The following is an 11278-nucleotide window of genomic DNA, read 5'->3' on the forward strand; positions in this document are numbered from 1 at the left end:
AAAGAAAGAGGTCATCTTGGCTGTCTGAGCCCGCACTTCTGATTTCATGACCTTCAAGAATCCTAAACCTCTCTAGCCTGTTTTCTTATATGAACAGGGGAGATGAGAGAAATAAATGAAATCTCCAACAGACACAGCAGCACCCAGCTTATGGGGGACAGGGCTGTGTTCCTGTTCCCTTCCTTCAAGTATGAGAGCCGGGGGCCCCCAAAGTGACCCAGTTTGTCTTCTTGTTATTTAACCTCTTTTTTATGCCACATTTTGAGCACATGTGTAAGAACAGCAAAATGAACCCCACTCTCTCTAACTCTGACCCACTTATTTTGCGGCTTGGATATTAAATTCAAGCATATCAAAGACACGTACTGCCTCATTTGTCTTTGAGTTTCCCCATAAATGCTGAGTGGTTGGCTACTCAAGTCAGGATGGGTGAAGTTTGTTGGCACTTCCCTATCAGAACACCCACATCGCCTCTCTTCAGATGAGCAAGGGAACCAAAGTGATCATGTTTTGAAGTCCCAAATGAGAGAGAAACTCAACTGAGGCAGCTCAGTCTCAATGGCACAAAGAATTCTCAACTTCGAACATCATCGGAGCAGATGTGCAGGGAGACACGGGCTTCTCTGCTTCTGGTTTCTCAGTGTTGGCCGGGGGCTGTGTTCAAGTTGTCCAAATGGGGAGCATGTCATTTCTGGAAGAGCTGACAGATGGTTTGCAAGTGTTGGTGTCCAGACTACACCTAAGGGAGAGGATTGGCACAGTGAGTGGAGAAATGGGGCCCTAGGAGGGAGCTGAGACCTGCTCAAGGAACCCTGGGAGATGTCTTTTCTCCCCGTATTTTTTTATTGGCGCATTACAGTTGTACACGGTGGTGGGATTCGGTGTCATATATTCATATGTGCACAAAATATAACAACATAATTTAGCCAATCTTTTTTCTCCAGGATTTCCGCTCTCCCTCCCCTCCTCCCTCCTTGGAGTCTTTGAATGTGACTACCAAGTGCTGTACAGCTGGAGCAGCACCTCTGCTCCTGCACAGGGACTGCTGATACTGTGATTGCCACCCCTGGTTCATCTCTGCCCCTCCCCCACACCAGCTCTCCAAAACCAAGCACTCTCACCCTCACCGTTCACTCATTCACTCGTGCCACAAAGAGGCCTCCAGATGCCTCTACCCCCTCCTGTGACACCATGACCCCCACAGGCCACGGAAGGCTATTTTCCTAAAAGCCACACCAGGAAATTTGGGGTTGCAACGGCAGCAGAATGCCAATGAGGGCCTGCAGCACTGCCTGTTGTTCTCTGCGCCCTGCAGTGTCTTAGCCGTCAAACCCCTGAGTACCAACTAAATTGGGTTAGGGCTATAATCTACCCCTCAGCACTTCCCACTTCCCTGAGCACACAGCATGGGCTAGCAAGCCTTCCTCTGTCAACTGATAGGGTATAAATATTCCAGAGAGGCTGTGCATCGCCCCCATTCCAACCAGGAGAGTCTGAAGTCCGTGAGGGCAGGGCAGGATGCTGCCCGGCTGCTCTTTTCTTGGCTCCCTTGGGTCTTGGATGTGAAACCACCACGAGTCAGAGGTGGGCTGCAGGCCTCCACCTGCCTCAGGGCATAGTCTAGAATCTCAGAGAACCACAGGGCTGGGAGAGGAGCAGCTCCTCAGTGGACAGACGGGTGTCTAGCAGACAGAATAACACATGCCCAGGTGTGTGAGAGCCAGAGGGCACAGGAGGAGTCACCATGTGATCATCTGGGCGTGGAGTTCCCTGTTGTAATAAAGTAAAACATAGTGGTTTGGCCAAGGTCGACAATTTCTTTACTTGGTGTGTAACACGGCTGGAGGTAGACAGGCAGCCCAGGACTGGGGGGCAGTTCTGCCATCCTTCCTCTGAATGCCACCACGGACCCAGTTAGAAAGAGGAATAGCATGATCCCTACGCCTTATAAACCAGGGAGAAAGTGATCAATGAATTCTACAGACCAGGAAAACAAGATTAATAGCTCCCATAGGCCAGGAAGAGCCCCAGTCAAAGCCTCCATGAAGAAAGAACAGCGTAATCAATAGACTAAGAATCAGATTTCACAGATAAGGAACAACCTGATCAGTACATCTAGAGACCAGGAAGAGGGAGACCAGTAGACAGTGGCTTCTGTCCCCTGCCATCAACCAGAACTTGCTCATGGCCCCACATGGAGCTAAAGGCTGGATATTAAGGAAGAGAAAACAGAGAGTAGTGGATACTTAGGACCCTGCCAAACACCAGCATAATCAGTGCTATTATAAATTCAAGTGGAAAATTGCTCATCTATTAGAATGTCCAAAATTGAACATACCCTGTGCTGGAAAGAATGTAGAGCAGTTGGGATGCTCATTGCTGTTGGAAGTGTAAAATGGCGGGGGGGGGGGGTATATATATTGGAAAAATACTTAATAGTTTAAGTATTTTCTAAACTAAATGTAAATTTGCCTTATAACCCAGCAATTTCTCTTTCAGGTACAACAAAATCAAGTGCTTATGTTCACCAAAAGACATATACAAGAATGCTCATAGCAGCTTTGGTTGTAAAGCAATCCATCAACAGTAGAATGACAAAACTGTGGTGTATTCACACAATGGAATACTACCCTGCAATGAAAAAAGAACCGCATGCTTCAAAATGAGTGGATCTTTTAGTCATAATCTGAGTGAATGAAGTCAGATATTTAAAAGCTCCCATTGCTATCTAATTCTGTCCATGTGAAGTTCTCAAACAGGCAAATATAACCAAGCGAACAATGTCAGAGTAGCAGCTACTCATGGTAGGATCTGACTTAGAGAGGACACGTGCTGGGGAACAGAATCTTGACGTTGTCGGTGATTACCTAAGTGTATACACATGTGAAATCCACTGAGCTCTTTTGCAAGTTATACCTCCCTGGAAGCATACTCAAATGCAAGGGAGGAAAGGAAAGTATATGTATCAAAACTGATGGTGTGCTCAACTCTCCTTAGAGGCCCTGCTCCCCATATTTTTATATGTCACATCAAACACAGGATGTCAGTCAACTTTCCATCACTTTCCATCCAATGTACCTGAGAAGATCAACTTACAGGTGGAAAGATCTGTTTGGGGGTCACCGTTTCTGAGGTTTCAGGCCATGGTCACTGGGCTCCAGTGTCCCTGGGCCTGCAATGAGGCAGAACATCATGGCGGAGGGGTGTAGCTGAGCAAAGCTGCTGAGCTCACTGTGGCCAGAAAGCAGGGACAGTGGAGGAGAAAGCATGCTTTTAGAACGCGGCCGCTGCCCGCAAACTCATTATGGCCTGAATCCATCGATGCATTAGTCTGCAGTGAGGTTAGGACCCTCAGGATCCCATCGCCTCCCCCAACCTCACCTCTAAACACCACTGTTTGGGGGACCAAGCCTCCAACACATGGTCCTTTAAGGGACCTTCCAGATCTAAGCCGTAACACATACCCAAAGTCCTTCTGCAGCCTCCCTGACGGGCAGCCATGGCCTGCAGGCTGAGCCCCGCTCCTGACAAGACCACAGCTCTAGAGCGGGTTGTGATGTCCTCAGTGGTGGGGCCCTTTCTAGGAAGGGTTTGGACCCCAGTCTTTGACCTTCCTATGGGACCTTTCTACACCCATTTTAAGGTCTGCCACAACTTCCAGCACGCGGTGGGGCCACAGCCACTGCTGTGCACCCTCATCAGAAGCTTTGGCACAATCCCAGCAACAATGGCACCCACCCTTTGGGTCAGCCCCTTGGTAAGGTAGACTTGGCCACCCGAGGGCCACTCTTTGGCAGGGAAGGTGCCTTGGGCTCAGGAACGGGAGACCCGGCGATTCTGGCTCGCCTTTGGTCATGTAGACGTTTGCAGAGTACAGAGCGTTGGGTTCTTTGGAGAGAACCGTGGAAGATACTGATATTCTTAAGACCTGCATGTTTTCTCTTCTCTGGGTCTGGGACTCATGCAGGTGTCTGGGGATCAGACAGCCTTCCTCCCCGGCATCTGGAGCTCTGCCTGCTCTTTGCCCCGGTGTGTCTCTGCACCTCCTTTTCCTTCCATCAAGATCCTTCGTCATGGCCGGGCACGGTGGCACATGTCTGTGATCCCAGTGGCTCGGGAGGCTGAGGCAGGAGGATTGTGAGTTCAAAGCCAGCCTCAGCAACTTAGCCAGGCCCTAAGCAGCTCAGCGAGAACCTGTCTCTAAATAAAATACAAACTGGGCTGGAGGTGTGGCTCTGTGGTTAAGCACCTCTGGGTTCAATTCCAGGTACAAAAAAAAATGTCTTTGTCATACTTGGCTAGAACCCGAACCCAGCACCAAGTGTCGTGCCGTAGAAGTTGCATGCCTTCCCACAAGTGACCGCAGCGCCTGACCCACCTGCCCACTTAGGATCCAGTTTTGAAACCCTAGTGTAGGAGTCATCTCCCTCAAAGACTCTAAGAGCTCTGGGTTTGGTAGCAGAAATAAAATGTATGTTTGCATGAGGCCACTGTCTGAGCATCCTCAGACAACCTGCCACCTTCTGACCGTGCCAACGGGCGGTCCACAGCCCCTCCCTCAGGGACCAGAACAGCAACCTTGGAGGCCTGTGCTTTGTTGTGTGAACGTCACGGAGCGTCACAGAGCGTACTAACGCAAACCCGACAGCCAACACCGAGGGGTCTTTTGTGTGTGCTGGGGATGGACCAGGGCCTCGCCTGGGCACTGAGCTATGTCCCCAGCCCAGCTCTTCATGCAATCAAGAGAGGCCTGAACAGTAGAAGGAGGCTGACCAAATGACACTACGTAATCTATGAATATGGCACAGTGAACCTCACCTTTGTGCATTGTTGAGAGCCACAGCCGGTCAGAAGGACGCCTGGCATTTGCCAGAGGGAATGTTTGAAAGGTGAAGACAGCCAACCATTGAGATGATGATTTGAGTTAAGCTGTATATAATTGCTGTGATGCTGGATTGATTGTATCGTATATTTGACCTTTACAATGGGGCAAGGGGGCGGCTCTTGCTGCCTCAGCACCCGCTACTTTGGAATTCTCGCGGGATTCCCGGAGAGTTCCCATTGGTTGGGGAAGTGCCGGAGGAGGGATTTCCGGTGTGGGGGTTTGCTGGAAGGGCCGTGTGGGTGGCGTTGGCGGAAAAGCGCGTGTGCAGTGCCGGTGAGAGTGGAAATAAAGTAGTTGCTGTTTGAACCTACAAGGCTTTGTGGCGGCTCGGTTATTCGTGCCTAGCCAGACGGCGGCAGTGCATATCTATAAAGTTGTTTGTTCATTATCCTTATGGAGTGCTGTGGATCGTGCACAATTGTGTGTGTGTGTGTGTTGGCACTTCTACGTGGCTGGCGCACAGTGGGTTCTTTACACCAGCATCACCACAAGCACACGAGTGACATATTACAATATGAGGCCACAACCCCTACGATGTCAGCAGGTGGCAGGAATTTTTCAGGCCCACTGTGATCTGGTGGGACCACGGTCCACGTGGTCCCCCGTTGAGTCAACGCCAACGTGGCCTGCATGACGGCGCTGGCAGATGCCAACCTTGAATGGGGTCTAGCGGTGCAGGCCTGTAATCCCAGGTACTCAGGAGGCTGAGGCAGGAGGATCGCAAGGCCAGCCTGGGCAACTCTTGGAGACCCTGTTTCAAAATAAAGTTTAAAAAGGGCTGGGGGCGAAGCGCCCTCACCTGGCATGGACGATGCCCAGCTCAGTCCTCAGCCCCAAAGCAGATAACCAGCTGAGCCTGAGCGTTCATTTTCCCGCTCTCGGGGGCAGCTTCTTTTGATTCCCACTGTTCGTGAAACAGAGAGAAACGGAGCCAACCGATAGTCATTGAGAGAGATTATGATGGGAGATGGGCTCCTGTGCTCATGGACACTCCACGTCCTCCCACCTGCGGCCTGCAAGCTGGAGACCTGAGATTCTGTGCCAGATGTGTGACCCTGTTCCAAGGGCAGGAAAAGTGTGATGTCCTGGGTCAGTCAGGCAGGCAGGAAGAGGACAAGTCCTCCCTCTTCCCTCTCTGACTTCTACTCAGGCTATCGAGGTATTGGACGAGGCCCACCCACACTGCTGAGGGCCACCTACTTCCCTGGGTCCCCTCATCTCATCCTGAATCACTCATAGACACACCTGGATGTGGCGTTTAAACTCGGCACACTGTGGCCCGGTCCCGTGGACACAGAACTACCAGCCACACCCTCTAAGTAAGATGAGACCCTGGCGCCCTTGCTCATCTCCCCCGCCCACACCATCCCACCTTCCCTCTCCAGTTACCCACTTGTCAGGGCTTGACTTTGGCACATTTTTAATTTTCTCTATTATGATCCATTTGGGTTGATTTGAGAAACAGGATGACCCAAAGGAACAGCACACGATTGGAATTCCACCAATATTGTTCCCAAGTGAGGGGACGGAACAGTCCTAGGGAGGGAAATGGCCTTCCAAGTCACCGATCCAAGCCCACATGCTAACAGGTTGGTCCTCAGGGTTGTGGATGGGGAGGTAGTGGAACCTTTAGAAGGAGGAGCCCAACGGGAGGTCTTCAGGTCCTCCAGGGGGATTGTTGGGCCCTGGTTCCTTCCACTCTTCCTCTTTTCTTCCTGGGTAATCCATTTGATCATGGACTGAAATCTCCGAAACTGTGAGTCAAGATAGACCTTTTTTCTTTATAAGTGGATCATCTCAGGTATTTTGTTATAGTGATGTAAAGCTGATTGACATATCATTTATCAGTTTCTCAAAATCATGCCACTGCTAAGGTGAACAACAGCTTTGCTGATGTCGGATGCTGGTCATGACTTATACCCTGTCTCTTCTGGTAGAGCTGCTTGCCTTCCTGCTCCCCTGGCCATGGAGACTGGATGCTGGCCCTGCTGTCCTTTCCTTGTCCAGTCTGCCTGACCTGGGTTGGAGCCCTGCCCCATGGCCCCAGGTCGATTTCCTCAGTGGACACCCTCATTGTGATGGAGCGCCTCCTTCAGTGGCCCTGCCAAGAGATGCTCCAGTAGAATTCCAGCTTGGCTACTTCGAAGACCTTGCTTCTCTTGCAGGACCTGGTGTCACTGTTGAGAAGCTCAGGGCCATTGTGACTCTCGGAACTTTGCTGATGACCACTTTTTGCTCTTTGTCCTTGGTGTTCTGAGGCTCCGTGATATGTCTTGGTGTGAGTGCCTGTTCATCGTAATCCCCTCACTGTAGGAAACCCTGGCGGATCGCTTACCTAATGCCATCGGCCCTCTAAATTCAGTGGCTCCACGTCTGCTGATTCCACCAGCTGCAGATCATGTGCTCTGTGCGGAGGCCTTACAGTGGTTAAACCTGAAAGTGTGCAGACGTATTCCCACATTATTCCTTAAAAATGCAGCCTGATGACCATTTGCCTAGCATTGACACCATATTAGCTATCAGAAGTCATCCAGAGATGATTGAAAGTCTAGGGAGGATTGCGTAGGTTATATGCAAATACCACACCATTTAATATAAGGATTTGGTATCTAAGGGGGTCTTGGAGTCAATTTCCACCAGGTATCAAGGTATTTTCTTTTCTCTTCTTTCTTTCTTTGCCTCCTGCTACTCAGAATTTGATCTCTGTGACTTGACCCTTTGATTTTTTTTTTTTTTTCAGTCCTCTAGGGCTGTCTACTTTCTCTGTTTCTTCTCCTGGGTGGGTTGGTCTGTCTCTTTCAGTCCCAAGGCTTCCTTCACTGTGATCCTGGGTTGCTTCACTAAAACCGTAGCAGGTGCTCACAGAATCCCTGGTTGATCCCTGGTAACTTCACTGTACAGAGCTTAGGCAGGGAGCAGAGACCTCTCTGGGATCCTGACTTTGTTGGGTCAATCTTTTCTCTTTAGCTGTGCATGTCCCTGGGGAGGGGTCTTCTTCATTTACCTGGACGGGGCACCTGAGCCCACCCTTGCTGCCCTGTTCTCAGGCTGAGTCGGGAAGGGACTGGAAGTGGTCCGCAATATTGACTTTTACCTCCAGGACCCTCCATCTCCTGTCCCTGGCATCTCTGAGGACAGAACATTAGACCTTGCACGAGGCTCCAAAGAACAGAGAGTCTCTTGGTGGCTTAGATTTCCCACCCAGTTTCCCCATTTTTAGTGTCTGTCTCATCTCCACTTCCAGAGACCGACTCCCCTGGGTGCTGTGGGAGACTGTCTGGACTTGACTCCCACCCTCCAGGTGCTCCGCCGCCTCTGATCTGCTAAGTTGGAACCCAGCATCCGACTGCTTTTTTAGCTTCCAAATTTTTGTTGACATCTTTCAACGACTGTCACCTCTTGCTCCCTTATTTACTTACTTTTGGGGGCACCAGGGAGTGAACTCAGGGGCACCCGACCACTGAGCCCCAGACCCAGCCCTATTTGGTATTTGATTTAGAGACGGGGTCTCACTGCGCTGCTTAGTGCCTCTTAGCTTCTCACTCCTCCAACATTTTACTATGGAGATTTCCAAACAGACAGAAAAGTTGGGAGACTCGGATGGTGAAGCCATGGCTGCCCACCACCAGTTCCACGCCCAGCGTGCTGTCACCCCTCTGCCCGTCGGGAGATCCCTGCATCCGGATGTCCGTCTCATTCTAAAGAAATGCATTTCTGAGTTGCAGACGACAGTCCACTTTCCTTAATTATTTAATTTACAAAAATAGAAGTCGTTCTTACCGTCTCTTTTGCAGTGTCTGAGGAAACGAGTTAAAACTTACATAAGGTTCTCTTCTGTTCCTGGAACTGTGGGGGTTTTTCCCATGGTCAGCTGTTCTTCCTGTTCATCTCATTCTTCTCTCTTATTGCAAGTTTTCCCAGGTGTCCAGTAAATCTTTTTATTTGATCTTATTTATTTACTTTTGGGGGCGCCAGGGATTGAACTCAGGGGCACCCGACCACTGAGCCACATCCCCAGCCCCATTTTGGTATTTTATTTAGAGACAGGGTCTCACTGAGTTGCTTAGCACCTCGCTTTTGCTGAGGTTGGCTTTGAACTCACGATCCTCCTGCCTCAGCCTCCCGAGCTGCTGGGATGGCAGGTATGTGCCACTGTACCTCGTGCTGTCCAATAATTCTTGGTCGACTCTTTGTAAGAATGAAGACCTGAGTCGACTAAACAGGTAGCTGGCTTGATCGGGTCCATGGCCTGAAATGTCCCTCTAAATTTGTGTGTTGACAATGGAATATTACTCAGCAATAAAAGAGAATAAAACCATGGCATTTGCAGGTAAATGGATGGCGTTGGAGAAGATAATGCTAAGTGAAGTTAGCCAATCCCCAAAAACCAAATGCTGAATGTTTTCTCTGATATACGGAGGCTGACTCATAGTGGGGTAGGGAGGGGGAGCATGGGAGGAATAGATGAACTCTAGATAGGGCACAGGGGTAGGAGGGGAAGGGAGGGGGCAGGGGGTTAGCAAGGATGGTGGAATGGGATGGACATCACTATCCAAAGTACATGTATGAAGACACGAATTGGGTGTCAACATACTTTATAAACAACCAGAGATATGAAAAATTGTGGTATATATGTGTATTAAGAATTGTGATGCATTCTACTTGTTGTGTATTTTTAAAAAAATCTATTAAAAAAATTTAAAAAATAGGGCTGGGGATGTGGCTCGAGGGGTAATGCGCTCGCCTGGCATGCACGGGGCGCTGGGTTCGATCCTCAGCACCACATAAAAATAAAATAAAGATGATGTGTCCACTGAAAACTGAAAAATAAATATAAAAAATTCTCTCTCTTTAAAAAAATTTTTAAAAATAAATTTTGTGTTGACACTACCAATGTGACGGATGGTATTAAGAGGACCTTAGGAGGTGATTGTATCGTGAGGGTGCGATGAGGAGTTGAGGGAGTGGGGTTCACTGCCTTCCACCTCTTCTGCCATGAGAAGTCACCACCTGGGACACAGCCGACGACCTTCACCTGACGCTGGCCTGGATACCTGCTGCCAAAGCAGAGAGAGAACTGTGACTTATCAGTCACCTCGTCCGGGGCATTTTGTGACTTCAGCACAGACCTGCGAGGGCGATCCACCTCTGCCTTTGAGCCGTGGGTCTGTTTTCCCGTAGGGAGTGACTCCTTAGCTCATGGGAGCACAGAGCAGTTAAGGGCTGCGGTTGGGGTTGGTTGGGGGTCGGGGAAGGAGGCCGGAGCTGGCCTTCAGAGTGGACAGAAGAAATCACGGAGCAGCAGGGTGTGATGGCTGCTCTGCGGTCACCTGAGCTCAGCTTCCCCACGTTGGGCAGGGGTGGCAGGAGTGCTCTTTTGTGCTTGAGAGGCAGAGCGGGATCCCTGAATTCTGCTACAGCTCGCACACCTTGTCCAGTCTGCTCTTTAGCCTGGTGGACGCAGGACAGCGGCCAGGCCTAGAGACACTGCAGCCATGGCCAGGTCCACCCTTGGCTTCTCTGCCCTTGGGAAAGGTGCCTGAGGATCTCGGAGAGGAGCTGTCTCCTCCTAGCGGTCACCCAGGTCGTCGAGATTGGCTGCCTGGAGGTGAGGGGTTCACAGAGTGGGTCAGCCTGTCCCTGGGGCCCAAGCTGATCCACACTGCCACCCAGCCCCTGCCCCGGGCTTCAGGGACGGCAGCCTCCCACAGGCTACGCGTCACGGTGGTTCTGTGTCTGATGGAGCCTAGGGCGCTCTTGAGAAGTGACCAAGCTCTTTTAACCGGGATCCTTCTGCTTGATTCTTGTTTTCTCTGTGTTCTTCCTGAGACATGATGTGGATGGTCTTAGTCCTGCTGTGTTGATAATTAAATTAATTAAGTGCTACTTAATGACTCAAGGCGTTTTCCTGCCAGGTGAAACTGGAGCTCTGTTTGTTTGTTTGTGAGCCTCTGTCATGTTTCAGAAAGTCGAGTCTTGGGCTCCAATTGCATATAAGTCAAGAGAGGCAGCCTCCCTCTGTCCACGTTCCTCCTGGGCCTCAGTCACCGCTCAGGCTGGGCCCAGCTCAGCTCCTTCCTCCTGCTGGCTCTGCTAGTCAGATTTCTGCCACTGTAATAAAATGCCGGAGATAATCCACTCCTAGAGAGGAAAGGTTTATTTTGGCCTATGGCTGTGAGGTTCTCATGCTATGGGCCTGTGGGGGCAGAACACATCATGGCAGGAGTGTGAGGTGGAAGAGGGCTGTTCTGGTGGTAACTGGGAGGCAAAGAGAGAGGGAGGGACCAGGGTCCTAATACCCCTTTCCAAGACCCACCCCAGTGACCTAACTTCCTTTCACTAGGCCCCACCCCCTGAAGGCTCCATCATGTCCCAGTAGCACCCAGGACTGGG

Source organism: Marmota flaviventris, chromosome 16 (assembly GCF_047511675.1).
Source record: "Marmota flaviventris isolate mMarFla1 chromosome 16, mMarFla1.hap1, whole genome shotgun sequence".
NCBI classification, from domain to species: domain Eukaryota; kingdom Metazoa; phylum Chordata; class Mammalia; order Rodentia; family Sciuridae; genus Marmota; species Marmota flaviventris.